Source organism: Bos mutus, chromosome 17, assembly GCF_027580195.1.
Source record: "Bos mutus isolate GX-2022 chromosome 17, NWIPB_WYAK_1.1, whole genome shotgun sequence".
NCBI lineage: Eukaryota > Metazoa > Chordata > Mammalia > Artiodactyla > Bovidae > Bos > Bos mutus.
In genome coordinates this window covers 15,682,877-15,702,943 of record NC_091633.1, presented here as the reverse complement: position 1 = coordinate 15,702,943, position 20,067 = coordinate 15,682,877, and the positions used below count along the sequence as shown (strand labels likewise).

General features: G+C 35.4%; 1 protein-coding gene across 8 annotated transcripts in view; it reads left to right on the top strand.

The window, feature by feature from the left end:
- TAOK3 (TAO kinase 3) overlaps positions 1-20,067 on the top strand; it is a 186,777-nt gene that overhangs the window by 25,964 nt on the left and 140,746 nt on the right. For 7 of the 8 annotated variants that reach the window (XM_070386118.1, XM_070386119.1, XM_070386120.1 and 4 more), the window contains exon 2: positions 15,121-15,214. The exons of the other annotated variant lie outside the window; for it this stretch is intronic. The gene's annotated coding sequence lies outside the window, so the exon portion shown is untranslated. The remainder of the gene's footprint in view (positions 1-15,120; positions 15,215-20,067) is intronic. 8 annotated transcript variants of the gene reach the window in all.

The window sequence follows — 20,067 nt, the reverse complement described above, 5'->3', positions numbered from 1 at the left end:
AACTGAAGTGTAAATACAGCATTGGGCTCCAGACTAAAAAAGGCATGACAGAAAGAGAACTAGTGTTAAGTATGGGACAGTAAATTATTGTTATCATCATAAAGGCCATAAAACTATTCATAATATTAAGATGTTATTAACTGATCATGACTTATTTTACAGTTAAGAAGGAGCCTTATTAATAAATTTATTTTTGACTAAGCTTTCTCCATCATTTCCAATATGCATTAGGAGAATAGGAAAAGAGAAGAAAGAGGGAAAGAAAGAGAGGGAGAGACGTACACAAGTTGACAAAAACAAAACAAACAGGACTGTGGGATCGGAAAGTTCTAATTGCCACATATCTTTCATGTTATTGAACATATTGAAAAGTGATAGTGCTGATAGCACATTTCTTAGATATTTCCATCATTGTCAAAATGTGAATAGGTACTGTTGATGTGAACACTGCTTCTCCCTTGTGAGGCAGGTAAGATGGATGGTTAGGTTAGAATGTGGTATTCCATCTGTTCTGTACATTAACAGAGATTTACACCTGTACTTTTATATAATAACTGAACAGTTCGACTCTATAATTGCCTTACTGCAATCTAGTGAATTATATTTGCTTTTATACCTTCATTTACTTTGTTTTAAAAGAATCAAGAACTTGAATTTTTGTATTTTTGTAAGTCAGAAAATTTTGGAATGTACACAGAATAAAGTGCAACTAGTATATGAGGGTCTCTGGGAGAAAATGAGTGACATCAGGATAAACAGTAAAAATAAACAGAATTAGAAGTCAGTTCATTGTCAACATTCTAAATTTTCAAAGTCCATGCAGGGCTTTTCTTTTTATGTTGTAGAGCTTGAAACAGTTTAAATCCTGGAAATTTTTACAAGATTCTCTGAGTTTAAAAGAAAACATTAAATCTCAAATTTTTCCACCTCCAAATTACTTTCTCTAAGCACTTCTTTTAAAACAAAATGTATTAATGGTTTAATTTGGTATCATTCTGGCACTTGGTATCTAGTGCAGTTCCCTATATATATCAAGCACTCACCAAGTGCTGTTAATTACTTTACTGGGCATTCTAAGCCCTGGGCTTAATTTAAAGTGTCACATATATGGAGTGCACAGAACTCCTGAATTTCCATAACAAACTTTTGCTTTTTAATTTACTCCATAGTGAACTGCTCTCTAGAATTTACTAATGGATATTGGAAGAGACCATAGTATACTTTTTTTAAACCTAGGAATTACCATTAAAATTTGATATGCAAACTTCAGATGACCTAGTAATTTCTAATTACAGTATCACATAAACATCAAGTATTTTATGTTACATTTTAAATTTATTGATAGTATACAAGTTTATAACTTTTGTTGTAATACCATCTGATTAAAGAGTCTGTAGCATTTACTATGTTGATTTCTGTAAGCTTCTGTGAAATATAAGATACTAACCTTTATTATTTCAAATCTTGAGCTAAATGTGTTTCTTACTCGTATAACAAGATCTTTTCAACATGGAGAAATATTAATATTCTCCATAAAGAAATATTAACTTAGCTTTATAAAAGGATAAAATCCAAAGTCATTTCATGTTGTGCTAATAAAACTTTTACTAATTATGTTTACATAGCACTGTCAACAAATTGTAGTTGTCAGCAGATTATTTCTCACGCTAGCTTTCTTGCTGAAAACACAATATTATAATAATATTGAAGCTGCCTACTGTCTGAGATGAGGAAGCCACAATCCCTCCAAACTCTGAAATCCTATGATTTCAAGTTAATTTCAAATAAAGAAGGAAGTGTTTGGCCAAAGTAAAACAGGGAAAATGTTAAAACATGCAAGTAAAAGATTACAAAAGAGTTTTCTTAGCATGATTTAGTGAATTCCCTTATTAAAAATCTTACTAAGATCATTGTTATAGGCAGTTTTGTACTTAAAACTGACCGAAAAAGGAAGTGTTTTTAAAACAGGCGAAAATGAAATCAAACCTCCCCCCACCACCACTTTTTTTAAAGTTTTTGTAGCACACATATCAACATTGTCCTTCTAGGTTGACTTAAATCTGGTTATTTACTCATTTTATGAGATTTAATTATGTAAATTCATTAAAATTTCTAAGTTCCATTTCTAAAGAATATTGAATTATTGACATTAAAATAAAATTTTGACACATCAGTTAACCACAGTACGTGGACCTAAACTTTGTCTCGTGTAGAAGACAGTACAGCAGAAAAAAAATTATGAGGCAGTCTGGGAACTTCAAAAATTTGGCCTTATTTTTGATGACATTGAAGTTGATTGTTAAATTTTAGTTATAATGATGGTATAGTTACTATGTTTTTAAAAGTAGTTCTTTTAGAGAATCAGTTTGAACTGTTTAGGGATGAAATGGTGCATCTAGGTTATGTTTCAAAATAATGCGGAGTGGACAGTGAGTTGATAATTTAAAGCTGGGCCCCAGGTGGTTCATTATACCGTTCTGTCAACTTATCATTATATGTGACTTTTTCTATAATAAAAAAATAAAAAATAACTTTTAATACTCATCTGTGAGGCTTTATATATAAAACCATTTAAAAAGTCTTTATTCCTTGTAAAATGAAAGAAAAGTATTACCTACAATAAATTGCACACTTCACCATTCTCTTCTCTTCCCATAATCCATATTCCTCTCTTTGCTGTTAGAAAAGAACTGTTAAAATTGTCACACAGTGGAAAAAGAAAGCAAAGGGTATAAAGTCATCTCATTCTACCTGAAGGAATTGTATTTAACCCCTTTGCTCTTCCCTTTCCAACCTGGCAGAGAGTTTTCTTTTTTGCAGGGTGAGAAGGAGGGTGGGGTGGTTCAGCCATGTTGTTAACACATTAGAAAGATGCCATTCAGTTGTATTGACGTTTTATCATAAACAAGTACTACATGTATATACACACAGAAACGTGTGGAAAGTACTTACAGTTATTCTCTTTAATTCAGATTTATAATTAAGTCTCTCCAAAGATCAATATTTTATTTACTGAAGCTGTAACTTGCTGTTAAAATAGTCATTTTTGAGTTCAAAATACTAACATGCAAAATTTTGTTAAATATAAAAATAATTTATTATTTCAAATTTTTTAAAATTGGTAAGGAAATTTCAAAATAGAAACTAAAACAGCATGCTTCTATTGGAAGAATCTGCAGAAAAGACCAATTCAATAAATGTCTTTACTTCACAGCCTTGTGATATGATTCATTACATAGATTTAAAGATAACAATGTTATAACCCATTCAGGTCAGCAATTACAAACACTTCCATGAATGCAGGACTTCAGGGAATTGAGCTTTCTTGGAAATTGGTAATGAAGAATTGAGAATTTTCATTCATTTCAAGCATTTGTCTTGGTTTCTCACCTTCTCTCTCTCTCCTTCTCCCTCCTGTGCATCTCCCTCACTGCCATCAGAGTTAACTTTCTTAAAGATAAATCTGATCATCATTTGCAGGCTTCAAAAACTAGTATCACCACATCACTCATATGAAAGCACTATTTGCCTTAGTGTCGAATCCACAATTCTAGCTTCACCCACTGCCTTCCTCAGTAGAGAACTGTAAACTCACGTATACAACAAACTCTGCTGGCCCCAGGAAGTCCTGTGCTTTTCTTATACCACTGAGCTTTTGAATGCCCCATTCCCTCTGCTTGGAATGGTTTTTCTCCTCTTCCTCATCTCTTATAAAACTGTGCTAAAAGATTACATCTTTGAAGTTTTCCCCCAGAACCCCTAGACAATGCTAGTTATTCCTTCCTCTGCTTTCATCAGCACTTTTCAGCATATCACTATTGTTTATACTGTATTCTAACCATTTGATGGTGTTTAGCACCTTTTGTATTGTTTCATTCATTTAATCATTCTTTCATCAGGTGAATAGTTATTATATTCTGTTTTGACTGTTTTGACACTGGAGATAGAGTGGTAATTAAAACAGTCTCTGCCCTCTGCTAGTGGAGACACGTGTTTAAAAAAAATTACAATGAAAATATTTTTATATAATTACAATTGTGACATCAGTGAAGGTGGGGTCTCAATACCTCTATAGATTGCCCACCCTTCTTTTTCCCTACTTCCAGGCCATTGGCACTTAAGCTAATGCCTCACGTATATAAGCAACTCAATAAATGTTTTAGAAAGTCAGCAATGAATATATAACTATACATGAACTACATGGAACTTTTAAATTAAGCTTTATTTTGAGATTTTATAGATTCACACACGGTTCTAAGAAATAATACAGAGATACTTTATATACCCTTTAACTTAGTTTTCCCTAATGACAGCATCTTAAAAAGACCATAGTACAATAGCACAACTAAGATATTGATATTATTCAGATGTCTCCCAGTTTTCTTGCCCCTCTTCTGTGTGAGAGAGTGTGTGTTTGTGTATATTTAGACCTATGCAATTACTCACATGTGTGGGCTGCATATCTATCACCACAGTTGAGATGAAAAATAATTTCATCACCACACCTGCTCACATCGCCTTCTACCCAGTCTCTATCCTTAACCCATGGAAACCACTAATCTACTCTACATTTCTATAATTTTGTCATTTCAAGTAAGTTGTAAAATAGGATCATACAGTGTATACCTTTTGGGGGTTAGCCTTTTTTTCCTTTAAACTCATAATCTGGGGATTTTTCCAAGATATTTCATGTATCAATAGTTCATTCCTTTTTATTGCTAAGTAGTATCCCATGGTATGGATATACTACAACTTCTTCAATCATTTATCCATTGAAGGACATCTGAGTTGCTTTCCAGTTTTCGGCTATTACAAATAATGGCTGCTATGAACATTTGTGTATAGGTTTTTATGTGTACATAAATTTCCATTACTCTGGGATAAATGCCCAGAAATATAATTGCTGGGTCATGTGGTAATTGCATGTTTAGTGTTATAAGAAAGTGCCACACTGTTTGCCAGAGAGCTGTGCCATTTTATATATAGCAGAGCAGTAGAGCAGAGATCCAGTTTCTCCATATCCATACCAGCCTTTGGTTATATCATTATTTTTTATTTTAGCCATGTTGATAGGTTTGTAGTAATAGTTCATTGTGGTTTTCATTTGCATTTCCTAATGGCTAATGAGGTTGAACATCTTTTCATGTACTTATTTGCTATTTGTATATCTTCTTCAGTGAAATTACTATTTGTCTTTGCCTATTTTCTAATGAGGTTTTTTTTTTGGTGGGGGGCTAATTTTTGTTTTTTTACTGTTGAGTTTTGAGAGTTCTTGATATTTTTTACCTACTGGTATGTGGTTTGCAAATATTTCTTCTCGGTCTATATCTTGTCTTTTCATACTTTTAAGAGTTTTGAAGAGCAGAGGCTTTAAGTTTTGATTTACTACAGTTTATCAATTCTTCCTTTTATGGATCATGCTTTTGGTGTCAAGTCTAAGAACTCTTTGCTTTTGACTAGATCCTATTAGATTTTCCCTAGTGCTTTTTTCATAAACATTTTATGGTTTTATGTTTACATTTAAATTCATAATCTATTTGAGTTAATTTTTGTATAAGGTATGAGGTTTAGGTCAAGGTTTATTTTTAGCCTATGGATCTTCAGTTTCTCCAGCACCATTTGTTGAAAGGGTGTCCTTCCTCCACTGAACTACTTTGGCACTTTGTCAAAAATCAGTTGGGTCTATTTGTGAGTCTGTTTTCTAGGTGTTCCATTCTGCTCAGTTGATCTTTGTGTCTCTCTCTCCACCATTACCAAACTATCTTGGTTATTGTAGCTATATTCTAAGCAATATTACAATATTGGGTGATTGCTGATATTTACTCTTTTTCAAGATTGTTTAGCTATTCTAGCTCTTTTGCATTTCCATATAAATTGATGAGTTTTACTATATCCGCAAAAACTTTGCTGAAATTTTGTATTAAAACTATTAATCAGCATGGAGAAAATTGGCAGCTTTTTGAAATTGAGTTTTCTGATTATTGAACATGGTATATCTCTTTATTTACTTAAATCTGTGATTTCTTTCATCAGCAGTTTATAATTATCAGCATGCAGATTATGTATATGTTCTTTTAATTTATACCTAAGTATTTAATATTCTGTGGAATGATTATAAATGACACTGTTTTTAATGTTAGTATCTGCATGCATGTTTATTGTTAGTATGTAGAAATGATATTGATTTTTTGGGCTTCTCTCATATCTTTGTGACCTTGCTCAACTCACTTATTAGTTCTAGTTTTTAATAGATTGCTTGCGATTTTCTATGTAGACGATTATATCTCTGCAAGTAGGGACCATTTTATTTCTCAATCTTTATGTGTTTTTCTTGCCTGATTGTCCTGGCTAGAAATCTTCAGTACAGTGCTTAATAGAAGCAACAAGAGAGGAAATCCTTGTCTTGTTCCTGACCTTATAGAAAAACCATCATCTTTCACCATTAAGTATGATATTTGCTTTCGTTTGTTTGTTTTTTGGTCAGTGCCCTTTATCAAGTTGAAGTAGTTCACTGTTCCTAACTTGCTAAGAATTTTCATCATAAATTAGTGTTGGATTATGTCAGTTTTTTCTTGCATCAATTGATATGATTATATGACTTTTCTTCATTAGCCTGTTGATAACGTAGATTACATTCAAATATGGAACCACCCTCGCATACTTAAATAAATCTTTTTTGGTTATGGTGTATAATTCTTTTTATACATTGTTAGACTCAATTTGCTAATATTTTGTTGAGAATTTTTATGTATTACTTTTTTTTAAAATTTTACTGATCCTTTTTCAAAGAATCAGCTTTAAATAGCTTTACATTCCATTGATTTTGCTTATCCCCCCGCTTTCAATTTCATAGATTTCTGCTCTTATTTTGGTATATCCTCCCTTCTGCTTACTTTGGGTTTATGTTGCTAATCTTTTTCTAGATTCTTAAAAACTTGGATTATTGATTTGAAACCTTTCCTTTTTCTTAATATAAGCATTTAGTACTACAAATTCCCCTCTAAGCACTGCTTTAATTGCATCCCACATTTTGATGTTCCATGTTTTCATTTTCATTCAGATCAGTGTATTTTTTATTTCCTTGAAACAAGTTTTTTAACTCATGCAGTGTTCAGAAATGTTTAATTTTTAACCTAAGGATTTCCTTGTTCTGTTACTGATTTCTAGTTTGATTTCATTGTGGTCAGAAAACATAGCCTGCATGATTTTTAGTTTATTTAGATTTGTTGAAGTTTGTTTTTTGACCCAGGATATGGTGATGTTCCATAGGCACTTGAAAAGAATGTGTATTCTGCTGCTTTGGGTCAAGTATTTTATAAATGTCAATTAGATCATATTGGTTGATGGTGTTCTTCAACTCTTTTATATCTTTGCTTATTTTCTATTATTTAATAATTCTACCAATTACTAAGAGTTGTCTGTTAAAGCCCCCAACTGTAACTGTAGGCCTGTTTCTCCTTTTAGCTCTCTCAGATTTTGGGGGGTTTTTTTTGGGTAGTTTTTTTTTTTTTTTTTTAAAGCTGCTGTTTGGTATGTGCACATTTAGGATTGCTATGTCTTCTTGGTAGATTGATCCATTTGTCATTCTGAAATGTCCCTCTTTGTCCATCAGATCAGATCAGATCAGTCGCTCAGTCGTGTCCGACTCTTTGCGACCCCATGAATCGCAGCACGCCAGGCCTCCCTGTCCATCACCAACTCGATAGTAATTTTATATTCTTAGTCTACTTTATCTGATAGTAACATAGCTACTCCCTCTTTTTTATACAAATTAGCAAAATATATCTTTTTCCATGCTTTTATATTTTCATCCTACTTATGACATTATATTTGAATTGAGTTTCTTACAACCATCATATTGTTTGTTTATGGAATTTCATTCACTCTGTTAGTCTTTTATGATGGCCACTTTAACAGCTTTCTTAGTTCCAGTTTCTGATTCATCTTAGTATTGACATCAGTTGATTGTTTTTTCTCATTCAAGTTGTGATTTTTGGTATGACAAAACAACAAAAAGTTTTTGACTTTTTTGTTGTGTGCTAAAATAATGGATATTATGTTTTCAACCACTGGTCCTCTTTAAATCTATTTTTCCAGGCATTTGCCCTATTTAGGTTTAGCATGTAGGTTATACACTATTTTGTGGGTGGTAGCTTCAATGACAATTTAGTTTTGAGTCTTCTTTTCAATGCGACTTTGGTCTACTTCATTCTTCTGGCCCCACTTGAGCTCCCTGCTGGATCCCTGCTGATGCCACCTGTGGGCATGGATGGCACTCCCCTGGACCTCCTAACTTACCATCATTATTAGGTAGGGGGTGTGAGATGCTGAATTCCAGAATGGAGAGCATTTCCCCTAGTTAATATTTCCACTCTGTCTCTGATGGTGCTCCTGGAGAACACCCTTCTGCAGCCACTTTCTACTGCTAATGGAGGGCCAGGAGCTAAGGGTTCTGGGTGGCCTCTGCTACTGGGTAGAAGGCAGGAGACTCCGGGCTTGGTTCCTCTTCTGCTTTTAAGTGAAGGGCTGGGAGATGGCTAGGGGCCACCAGTTTTGGGTAGTTCTCTGCTGGATGAAAGCGGGGAGACACAGGCCTCCTTGGGTCACTGGGGTGAGTGGAGCGGCACACCTGCTGCCACCTGCTGTGGGACAAGAATTGGTCGGCCTGCTTGGGTTTTGCTGTGGCTGAAGGGATGCAGACCTCTGTCATGCACAGACTGAGATAAAAGGGAGTGAGACTCTGTCAAGAAATTCTTCAAATTCTGAGGTCACTCCCTCCTTCTTTTTACCTTTCTGAGTCCATTATGGTTATCTACTGAATTATTGACAGTTTGTATAGTTGTACTTGGAGGGGAGGAACAGGGAGAATTGAGCCATCTCATCCCCAACAAGAAACTTATGTGGATTTTTAAAGAGGAATGTTATACAGCTAACACTAAAGCAATATTGAACGTAACCGAATTTCTGATAATGTATCTGATAAGGTATTTGTTGCTTCAGGATTTTACATGATTCTGAGTCATCATTATGAAAATCTTTTAACCAGAAGAACTTTATTAAAATAAACTCATACAAAGGAAAATTTAAAGCATGGGTTTTTTTTTTTTTTACAATCAGTGTAGAAAATGGTAAATTTACCAAACTCATTTTTTTTATCCTGAGATAACCACCATTTCCCAGTTTTTGTTATAACAAACTTGAGGTTCTGCTTAGCCTCTCAGTTCTTTCTCTTTAAGCTGAACTGGAGCAGGCTGACCAGCATTGTGGGTGTCAAGGAAATTTGAGGTGTTCCCCAGTCCCATCACAGACATGGACCCCATGAATATAATTTTTAATATGTAGTATAGAGAAGGAGCTGTGGTTGAATTTGTGATGGTTAAGTGACGTAAATCTATAAGTTATAATATGGTTACTTAGTATGTGTTTCCGTTTTATAAAAACAGCATTTTTTTCTTTTTTTAATTTTGGGTTTTCTAGTCACATAAAATAGGACAAAAGAGACTTTAGATCACATTTAAATGATTTTAAAACTTTAATTTAAATAAAGAAACTGATTACATGATCTAATTCTACCACCTACCCATACCATTGTGTAATAGACTATGCATGCAGTTCTCTTTATGGAAAATTATATCATTGGGCAGTGGGGAATGACTAATTAATGACAGGACAACAGCATAGTTTTTTTCTCTGTGTATTGTAAGGAATGGATACAGAAAAAGAAGTGTTTAATGAAGACACTTTATTTATTCTTATCTAATTGTAGCCTTATACTAAAAGAGAAGTATAAAGTATAAGGTGCTACTGAGATGTCAGTTGACCTACAGATAGAGAAATTTTTCTGTAATGATACTCAATAAAGATGATTAATTTTAAAAAGAGAGAATTCTAAATGACAGGTATATTAACAATTTTTTTTAAATGGACATGAGTATCTTAGAAAAGATAGCTTTGTTTATAACCACAAGTATGAGAAAATAAAGTCATATAATAGAAAATGAAGACTGGATAGTATTAGGGTTGGAGGCAGGCCGGTGATAACAAGAAAATCCACAAATAAAGATGATCTTTAGTTTTAAAAAAATAAACAATTAGTATAAACAGTAGAGATTCTTCCTTATTTTCTCTCCTATTCATAGGTATCATAGGTGTTAAAAATAAATTTATTAATTTATAATGTGATAATCATACTTTACCTTAATAGGTTTCAAAATGCTTTTACTTACTAGTCATAGATTATATTTTATAGCAATTTCTAAGGCATCTTTATGTACATTATTTTATTTTATCCTTGAGACTATCATAAGGTCACATATTATTATCCTCATTTTAGGTAAACATCTGGCCCAAAGTCACAGGGTAGATGGAACAGAACCTAGCTTTTGGGTTCTGATTTTAGCATGGTAGAATCATTTTTTGGGACCCCCTGCTGTCTGCCTCTTACATCAACTCCCTGTGTACATCAATTCAATAATCAAAGGTAAAACAGTATAGACTTCCTTCTAAAAGAAATGCAACTGAATTCTGTATTACATTTCTCTTCTCTAGTAATTACTCCTCTTAAAAAATACCAATCATATATACATATATATATGTGTGTGTGTGTGTGTGTCTGTATAACTCCCCACAACATAAAATGAGACCACAGACCTGGCTACCTTATCTAGAATTTGGTATTGCTTCTTGGTCTGTTGATTGTTTTTAGTAGGTGGCAGTTAGTTAGGCATAGATCCGAGAAACCCAACAGTCTCATTCTTCACACCAAAGGAAGCAACCAACATTTTCACAAGGTCTATGGTAGTTTCAGACTTAGGAACCTCCTAAACATAAATGAGAATTGTCAAACCAAAGGATCATTGTTCACCAAGATTGCCTTCTGTACCTTTTTACACATTTCTGGCTTTCTTCTTCTCTTTTCCCCTTCTTTTTTTTCTTTTCCTTCTTTTTGTCCTCTCCTTTTCTCTGTTTGGCCTCTTTTCTTTCATGGTTTCTTTTCCTTATCTGCCAACACATTTAAAATTTAATGGCCAACTGTCTTCTTTTGTAATCCAAAGGGGTTGCTGTGCAGTATACTTCCTCTTTGCAAGAGTTTCCTCTTTGTTCTACTATCAGCTGGAACCAGATATACACAGACGTTATATCTTAACTATCTGGAGAGTCCCTCAGTTCAGTTCAGGTCAGTTCAGTTGCTCAGTAGTGTCCCACTCTTTGCAACCCCATGAATTGCAGCATGCCAGGCCTCCCTGTCCATCACCAACTCCCAGAGTTCACTCAAACTCCCGTCCGTCGAGTCTGTGATGCCATCCAGCCATCTTGTCCTCCATCGTCCCCTTCTCCTCCTGCCCCCAATCCCTCCCAGCATCAGAGTCTTTTCCAGTGAGTCAACTCTTCACATGAGGTGGCCAAAGTACTGGAGTTTCAGCTTTAGCATCATTTCTTCCAAAGAACACCCAGGACTGATCTCCTTTAGAATGGACTGGTTGGATCTCCTTGCAGTCCAAGGGACTCTCAAGAGTCTTCTCCAACACCACAGTTCTAAAGCATCAATTCTTCGGCACTCAGCTTTCTTCACAGTCCAACTCTCACATCCATACATGACCACTGGAAAAACCATAGCCTTGACTAGATGGACCTTTGTTGGCAAAGTAATGTCTCTGCTTTTCAATATGCTATCTAGCTTGGTCATAACTTTTCTTCCAAGGAGTAAGCATCTTTTAATTTCATGGCTGAAGTCACCATCTGCAGTGATTTTGGAGCCCAAAAAAATACAGTCTGACACTGTTTCCACTGTTTCCCCATCTATTTCCCATGAAGTGATGGGACCAGATGCCATGATCTTATTTTTCTGAATGTTGAGCTTTAAGCCAACTTTTTCACTCTCCTCTTTCACTTTCATCAAGAGGCTTTGTCAAGTGGGCCTTAGAAAACATCACTATGAACAAAGCTAGTGGAGGTGATGGAATTCCAGTTGAGCTATTTCAAATCCTGAAAGATGATGCTGTGAAAGTGCTGCATTCAATATGCCAGCAAATTTGGAAAACTCAGCAGTGACCACAGGACTAGAAAGGGTCAGTTTCCATTCCAATCCAAAGAAAGGCAATGCCAAAGCCAGGCTTCAGCAATACATGAACCGTGAACTTCCAGATGTTCAAACTGGTTTTAGAAAAGGCAGAGGAACCAGAGATCAAATTGCCAACATCCGCTGGATCATCGAAAAATCAAGAGAGTTCCAGAAAAACATCTATTTCTGCTTTATTGACTATGCCAAAGCCTTTGACTGTGTGGATCACAATAAACTGGAAAATTCTGAAAGAGATGGGAATACCAGACCACCTGACCTGTCTCTTGAGACACCTGTATGCAGGTCAGGAAGCAACAGTTAGAACTGGACATAGAACAACAGACTGGTTCCAAATAGGAAAAGGAGTACATCAAGGCTGTATATTGTCACCCTGCTTATTTAACTTATATGCAGAGTACATCATGAGAAACGCTGGGCTGGAAGAAGCACAAGTTGGAATCAAGATTGCCGGGAGAGTGCCTAGGGCCTGAGTCATGATAATAGAGTTTCAGTCAAGAATTTGAATACTACCTAAAAATACACAAAGCTGCTTTGGCATAGTTTAAAAATTCATTCAGAAGTGGGGAATTGTTTTTTATACCACCAGCAAATAGATTTATATTCAGTTCAGTCAGTCACTCAGTCGTGTCCGACTCTTTGCGACCTCCTAGATTGCAGCATGCCAGGTTTCCCTGCCCATCACCAACTCCCAGAGTTTACCCAAACTCATGTCCATTGAGTTGGTAAAGCCATCCAACTATCTCATCCTCTGTCATCCCCTTCTCCTCCTGCCTTCAGTCTTTCCCAGCATCAGGGTCTTTTCCAGTAAGTCAATTCTTCGCATCAGGTGGCCAAAGTATTGGAGTTTCGCTTCAGCATCAGTCCTTCCAATGAATATTCAGGACTGATTTCCTTTAGGATGGACTGGTTGGATCTCCTTGCAGTCCAAGGGACTCTCAAGAGTCTTCTCCAATACCACAGTTCAAAAACATCAATTCTTTGGCGTTCAGCTTTCTTTATGGTCCAACTCCCATTCATGACTACTGGAACAATCATAGCTTTGACTGTGTAGACTTTTGTTGGCAAAGTAATGTCTCTGCTTTTTAATATGCTTTCTAGGTTGGTCATAGCTTTTCTTCCAAAGAGCAAGTGTCTTTTAATTTCAAGGCTACAGTCACCATCAGCAGTGATTTTGGAGCCCAAGAAAATAAAGTTTCTCACTGTTTCCATGGTTTCCCCATCTATTTACCATGAAGTGATGAGACCAGATGCTGTGATCTTTGTTTTTTCAATGTTGAGTTTTAAGCCAGCTTTTCACTCTCTTCTTTCACCTTCATCAAGAGGCTCTTTAATTCCTCTTCACTTTCTGCCATTAGGGTAGTGTCATCTGCATACGTGAAGTATTGTTATTTCTCCTGGCAATCTTGATTCTAGCCTGTGCTTCATCTAGCCCAGCATGTCACATGATGTACTCTGCATATAACTTAAATAAGCCTTGCTGTTTATGATTCTGGCAAATATTTAACGTTTATCTTAGTACATTATTTCCTTTTTCCCTATTTTATTTTCCCTAAATATATTCTGAAATAAATGATAATTTTGATTGCTGAGTTTTTAAAGGTTGAGAATCAATGTGAATTGCTTTGGAATTCAAGTCTTTCAGGACGCAGAATCCTAGTGTGTTCCTATGTTAATTCTGGAGAAAATGATCCTAATCTCAGGAACTAAATCACTATTCCTAGTAGAAAGGAGTTGCACACTATTTCCTTCAGGAAGCATGACAAACTCTGTTATCTAGTCTGTTGATTGTGTTTGTTAGTTCTGCACTCTGTCATGCTCTCTTGCCTCTAGGCCAGTGTGTTAGTGCCCCCTGCCTTGAATACTTTTTGGTTTCTCTGGAACTGTCTTACTCTCTTTCCTCAAGAGAGTAGATTAGATAACCTTTATATGTGCTACACTGTCCTGTTTGGGCCTGCTTTCTTACTAAATATAAACTCCTTGAGGCTGCTGCTACTGTTGCTAAGTTGCTACAGTCGTGTCCGACTGTGCGATCCCATAGACGGCAGCCCACCAGGCTCCCCCGTCCCTGGGATTCTCCAGGCAAGAACACTGGAGTGGATTGCCATTTCCTTCTCCAATTCATGAAAGTGAAAAATGAAAGTGAAGTCGCTCAGTTGTGTTTGACTCGTAGTGACCCCATGGACTGCAGCCTACCAGGCTCCTCTGTCCATGACAGAAATCTTAATATATTCACAGTTATGTCCTTATCTGGCATGAAGCCTGGCACACAATAGATATTAAGTATTTGCTGAATATATGAATACAATTTATAGGAAAAATAATGTTGATTAATTTCATATTTCTTTAGAATTAAAAGCCATTATGGATCCCATATACCAAGATATATGTTACCTTGTTAACACTACATTTCTTCATACAAATGGAAAGTTTCAATAGTTTGGTTATATTTTAAATTTGGGACTGGCAAAATGGCTTCTTTAGTAAGAGATCTCCAGTTTCCTTTGAAGAAAAAAAAGGTGTAGCTCATCTACCCAGAGGAAATCATTAGTATAACATGTTACCCACTAATGTGAATTTTTGAAATAGCTGGGTTGTTTGTTTTTTTAATAGTAAGTTAGAGTTTGCTGTTCCCAGTGTAGAGCTTTGAGCTTGAATGGGAAGTAGAGTCTGGTTCTCCATTCCCATGAAAGTGATGGGTAGATCATTAAATTAATTGTTTCTCTGTAGACTACAAGCTTCCTGGAAGTAGGGTGTGGGGCTGTCACATTTCTGTCTAGTACCCAGCACAAACTGGTCATTTTAGGAACTCAGTTAAAATTTGTTGTATAAATTCATGAAAGAAGGGGAACCTTCCAGTGGCATTCTTAGTTTTTTATGTGAACTCTGTGTGGTAGAATGCATATATGGCCAATATCAAAAGTAGAACTTACTGTCTAAATATTATAGTATGATTTCTGGAAATAAGCAAAAAGGTTCTATTGGGATTAGGAAAACCACAACTTTGGCATCGGTTTTATACAGTATCGTTACTCTTTCAGGCCTGCTGCTGCTAAGTCACTTCAGTCGTGTCCGACTCTGTGCGACTCCATAGACAGCAGCCCACCAGGCTCCCCTGTCCCTGGGATTCTCCAGGTAAGAACACTGGAGTGGGTTGCCATTTCCTCCTCCAATGCATGAGAGTGAAAAATGAAAGTGAAGTCGCTCAGTCGTGTCCGACTCTTAGCGACCCCATGGACTGTGTAGCCCACCAGGCTCCTCCATCCATGGGATTTTCCAGGCAAGAGTACTGGAGTGGGGTGCCATTGCCTTCTCCGCTTTCAGGCCTAGTGAGTCTAAAATTAATCCATAAAGAGCAAATCGACCTTTCAAATTTTATCTACCAATAAAAATTGAAAAGGATAGTGTTTGTGGCCTCTAAGTAAATCTTTATTCAGGAAGACTTAAAATGGAAACTCTAAATGCCAATAATCCTGAGGCTTATTGTGAACATTAGATTTTAAGATTTTTATAAAAGTTCGTCTTCTGCCAAAAAGGAAACTTGAGTTTGAGAACCAGTCTCTAAGGACTTAATATTGAATGAACTTAACTCTTTGTCTAGCACTGGTTGGCTTCATTATTTTTGGCCCAAGATAAAAATAGCTTAGACATACCATTTATATGTATGTTTTGGGAATTTTCCTTTACTATTATTATTTCTTAATATAAATAAGTATGTTTCTTTCAGAGTGATATATTTTACATTATATAAAAAAATGGTTCAAACTTGTTTAGACTTTGGCTTTCATGCTATAATTAGAAAGTTAGCAAAATGAACTTCCACTAGTCCTGGTTCTTAACCTTTTCAGAATTTTAGCTTTTTCCTCCGGACAATGGGAATGAAAGTATCTATCTCTTAGGATTTGGGGAGAATTAATTGACATAATATATATAAATCCTCCAGCACCACAAAATAAGCATTTCACAGATAGGTAAGTGATAAGGTGGAATCAGTAGTCATTTTTGTTATTAAAACCATATACAGGAATTGAATTAGGTATTTTGCTTTGCTTATTTGTTTTTGATCATGTAGACCCAGATTAGTCTAAATATATCTTTTAAATAAGAAATACCACTAAGGAATACTTTGCAATAATCTTGTAGGTATCTCTTTAGGCTGATAGGTGAAGATGTAAGTCAGGAGGTTACAGATTAGTATTATAGTATGACTTCATTAATGTAAGAAAAAGGGGTCAGTCATTATACATATTGATAGAAAAATTCTGAAGAATACACAGTAGTTTCTTAGGAATTACCTTTGAAGAGTGAGAATAGAGATACTAAGGGGAGAGAGAAACCTTTTCTTTTCTCTGCACCCTTTTTTGAGCTGATGTTGTTCAACATATTACTTTTATTTTTTTAAAAAAATGAATGTTTTAGCAGCAATTGGTAGAGTGAAGATTGTAAATGAGAATAAACTGCCGAATAAATGTGCTAGTGAAATCTAAGAGTAAGTTATCTTTTTTTATAAAAGCATCAGAAGAATTAAACCCATGATCATAAAAATGAAATAGAAATGAATGATATAGAAATGTTGATGTTAAAATTACAATGAATTAATCCCAAATACCTGCCAAAATGCTAGGTACCTTAAAGATGCCATGCCATGAGGCTTATGGGTTCCTACTTCCCCAACCAAGGATTAACCCCAGACCCTCGTCAGTGAAAGCACAGAGTCCTAACCAGTGGACTGCCAAGGAATTCCCTGTCATAGTTTTTAATTCAGAGTACTTTCTTTTCTGTAAAAAATGTAAACAACATATAAGAGTTGAAAGTGGAGTTCTCTCTAGTAACACCATCACTGAAGTTTATTTACTGTTAACTACTTGATGTATATTTTTCTGGAATTTTTCCTTTGGGTATACATAAACCCACATAAAATTGTATACATACATTTCTTAAAATGAGATTTCATTATATGTGTTGTTCTTCAGCATGCCTTTTTTCACTCTGTGTATTTGTATAAGATCAGTATATATATACTTAACTCTCTTTTTAATCTCTAACCTTTTGTACCATAATTTATCTAATCAATGTTATTGATGAAAGTTAAAGCTTTTGCCTTGCCTTGCTGTGTCAAACACTCCTATCCCATTGTGCATTTTAGTAGAACAAATGGCCCGAAGTAGAATTGCCAGATGACAAGGTATCTCTATTTTCAAATTTGATAGACAGTGCCAGATTGTCTGCCAATGAAAATTCTATTATTATACAACTTGCACACCCACCCATCCACCCACAGGGCCCAATATTACTTGTTCCAACACTTGAATGTTTTGGCAGCAATTGGTAGAGCAGAGATTGTAAGTAGAATAAACCGCTGAATGTGCTGGTAAACTCTAAGAATAAGTTATTTTTTGCTGCTCTGGGGAGCGACCCTGATGCTGGGAAAGATTGAAGGCAAAAGGAGAAGAGGGTGTCAGAGGATGAGATGGTTGGATGGCATCACCGACTCAATGGACTTGAGTTTGAGCAAACTCTGGGAGATAGTGAAGGACAGGGAAGCCTGATGTATTGCAGTCTGTGAGGCTGCAAAAAGTCAGACATGACTTAATGACTGAGCAACAACAATAATAAAGAAATCAATATAGTTTAATTTACGTTTCTTTGCTACTGTGGTTAAAAATCTCTTCATATGTTCATTAGCCATTTATAGTTCTATAAATTGGCTATTCACCTTCTTTTGCTCATTGTGATACCTTACCTTTTTTTACTTTCTCTTTTTGAATTGTAAGTGCTCTTTATATATTTAGGATAATGACAGTCTTTGTAGTATATGAGACAGATATTTTCCCCATTTGTTGTTTTTCTATCTTTTAATAGTATTTCATGCCAAAGAAGCATTAATTTTTTATGTAATCACATGTTTATCAAAATTGTACATTTATGCAGTTTAAAAAGTAAGATTTTTCTTCAAAGTTGATAATGATAAACAGTTGTCTTCTGCCTCACATTTCTACTCCCACTCCCAAATCCTGTTTGCCGGAAGTAACCTCTAAAGTTTAGTAGGGGTTTTCTCTATTTTTTTTCCCTCTCTTTCTAAAGAACATATTTAGACTGCCATCTCAGTACTCAAGTCTTAGATAAAAGGTGAAAATTTAGCTTTTACACATACCTACATATATACACATTTGACCTCCATCTTCCAGATATAGTTATAATTTTTGGTTGGCTCAATAGACAATACTTCCATTGTTCTGAGTCTGTATATTATTTACAGCTGTGATTTTTAGTGTACGATGATTAAATTTGCTTTCTCTGTATAACAGTTCGTTTTCCCTAAACAATTGCTTCATTTTTCTTTTATTAGTATGTGTTAACTAATCACCATATTCTATGCCAGAATTATAAATATCCTCTAATATATCCATTTAGTATACTCAGATATGTTAATCTATCAGTTTCATCTTCTTAAAGACTTCCCTGTAGGATCTCTGTGTCCTTCTGCTCTGATCTGGACTGGTTGTCTCCATAATACTACTGCGCACTTACTCAGTTACTGTTCAGAGATTTCCCTTCAACATCATTCTGGAGGTTTATGTTTTTATTTAGCAAAATTAATGTCTTTAATTTTCTATATTTTGTATCATACTTAAACTCTGAGATTTTAAAAATATTTGTTCACATTGGTAATGGTTCAGTGTTATTTTTTTCTGCATAAATGTCTAAATTATTGTGGTGTAAAGAACAAAGTAGAAGTTTATTATATTTTTTACTTTGAATAGGTACTTATCTTTATATCATTTTAGTGAATAAATAATTCATCTTCCCACACTGATTGGAAGTGCCACCTATATCATATGTATTTGGTTGTTTTTGAGACCACCATTCTGCTTCATTGATCTTTTTGTCCTTTTCCAGTGCTAGATCTCAATATTTGATATGCTGTAGTTTTACAATTTGTTTCAGTACCTGATGGAAGAACTCCTTCTTTGTTATTCACTCCTCCCTCCCCTGACAGAGTTTCCCTGACTATTTCAGTTCAGTTCAGTTCAGTCACTCAATCGTGTCTGACTCTTCGCGACCCCATGAACCGCAGCACACCAGGCATCCCTGTCTATCACCAACTCCCAGAGTTCAACCAAACCCATGTCCATCAAGTCGGTCATGCCATCCAACTATCTCATCCTCTGTTGTCCTCTTCTCTTCCTGCCTTCAATTTTTCCCAGCATCAGGGTCTTTTCAGATGAGTCAGCTCTTCGCATCAGGTGGCCAAAGTATTGGAGTTTCAGCTTCAACATCAGTCCTTCCAATGAACACCCAGTACTCATCTCCTTTAGGATGGACTGGTTGGATCTCCTTGCAGTCCAAGGGACTCTCAAGAGTCTTCTCCAACACCACAGTTCAAAAGCATCAATTCTTCTGTGCTCAGCTTTCTTTATAGTCCAACTCTCACATCCATACATGACCACTGGAAAAACCATAGCCTTGACTAGATGGACCTTTGTTGGCAAAGGAATATCTCTGCTTTTTTTTTTTTTTAAACTTTACAATATTGTATTGGTTTTGCCATATATCAACATGAATCCGCCACAGGTATACACGTGTTCCCCATCCTGAAATGTGCTATCTAGGTTGGTCATAACTTTCCTTCCAAGGAGTAAGCGTCTTTTAATTTCATGGCTGCAGTCACCATCTGCAGTGATTTTGGAGCCCAGAAAAATAAAGTCAGCCACTGTTTCCACTGTTTCCCCATCTATTTGCCATGAAGTGATGGGACTGGATGCCATTAGATATTTATTCATCTAGATTAGAATTTGGCAAACTATAGCCCACAAACCAAATCTGTCTTGTGACCAGTTTTTGTGTAACCTGCAAACCAAGAATAGTTTTCAAGTTTTTTAATGATTGGGAGAAAAAATCAAAAGAAGAATAATATTTCTTGAAATTTATAAATTATATGATTCAAATCTCAATGTCTGTAAGTTTTTATTAGAGTGCACACTAAT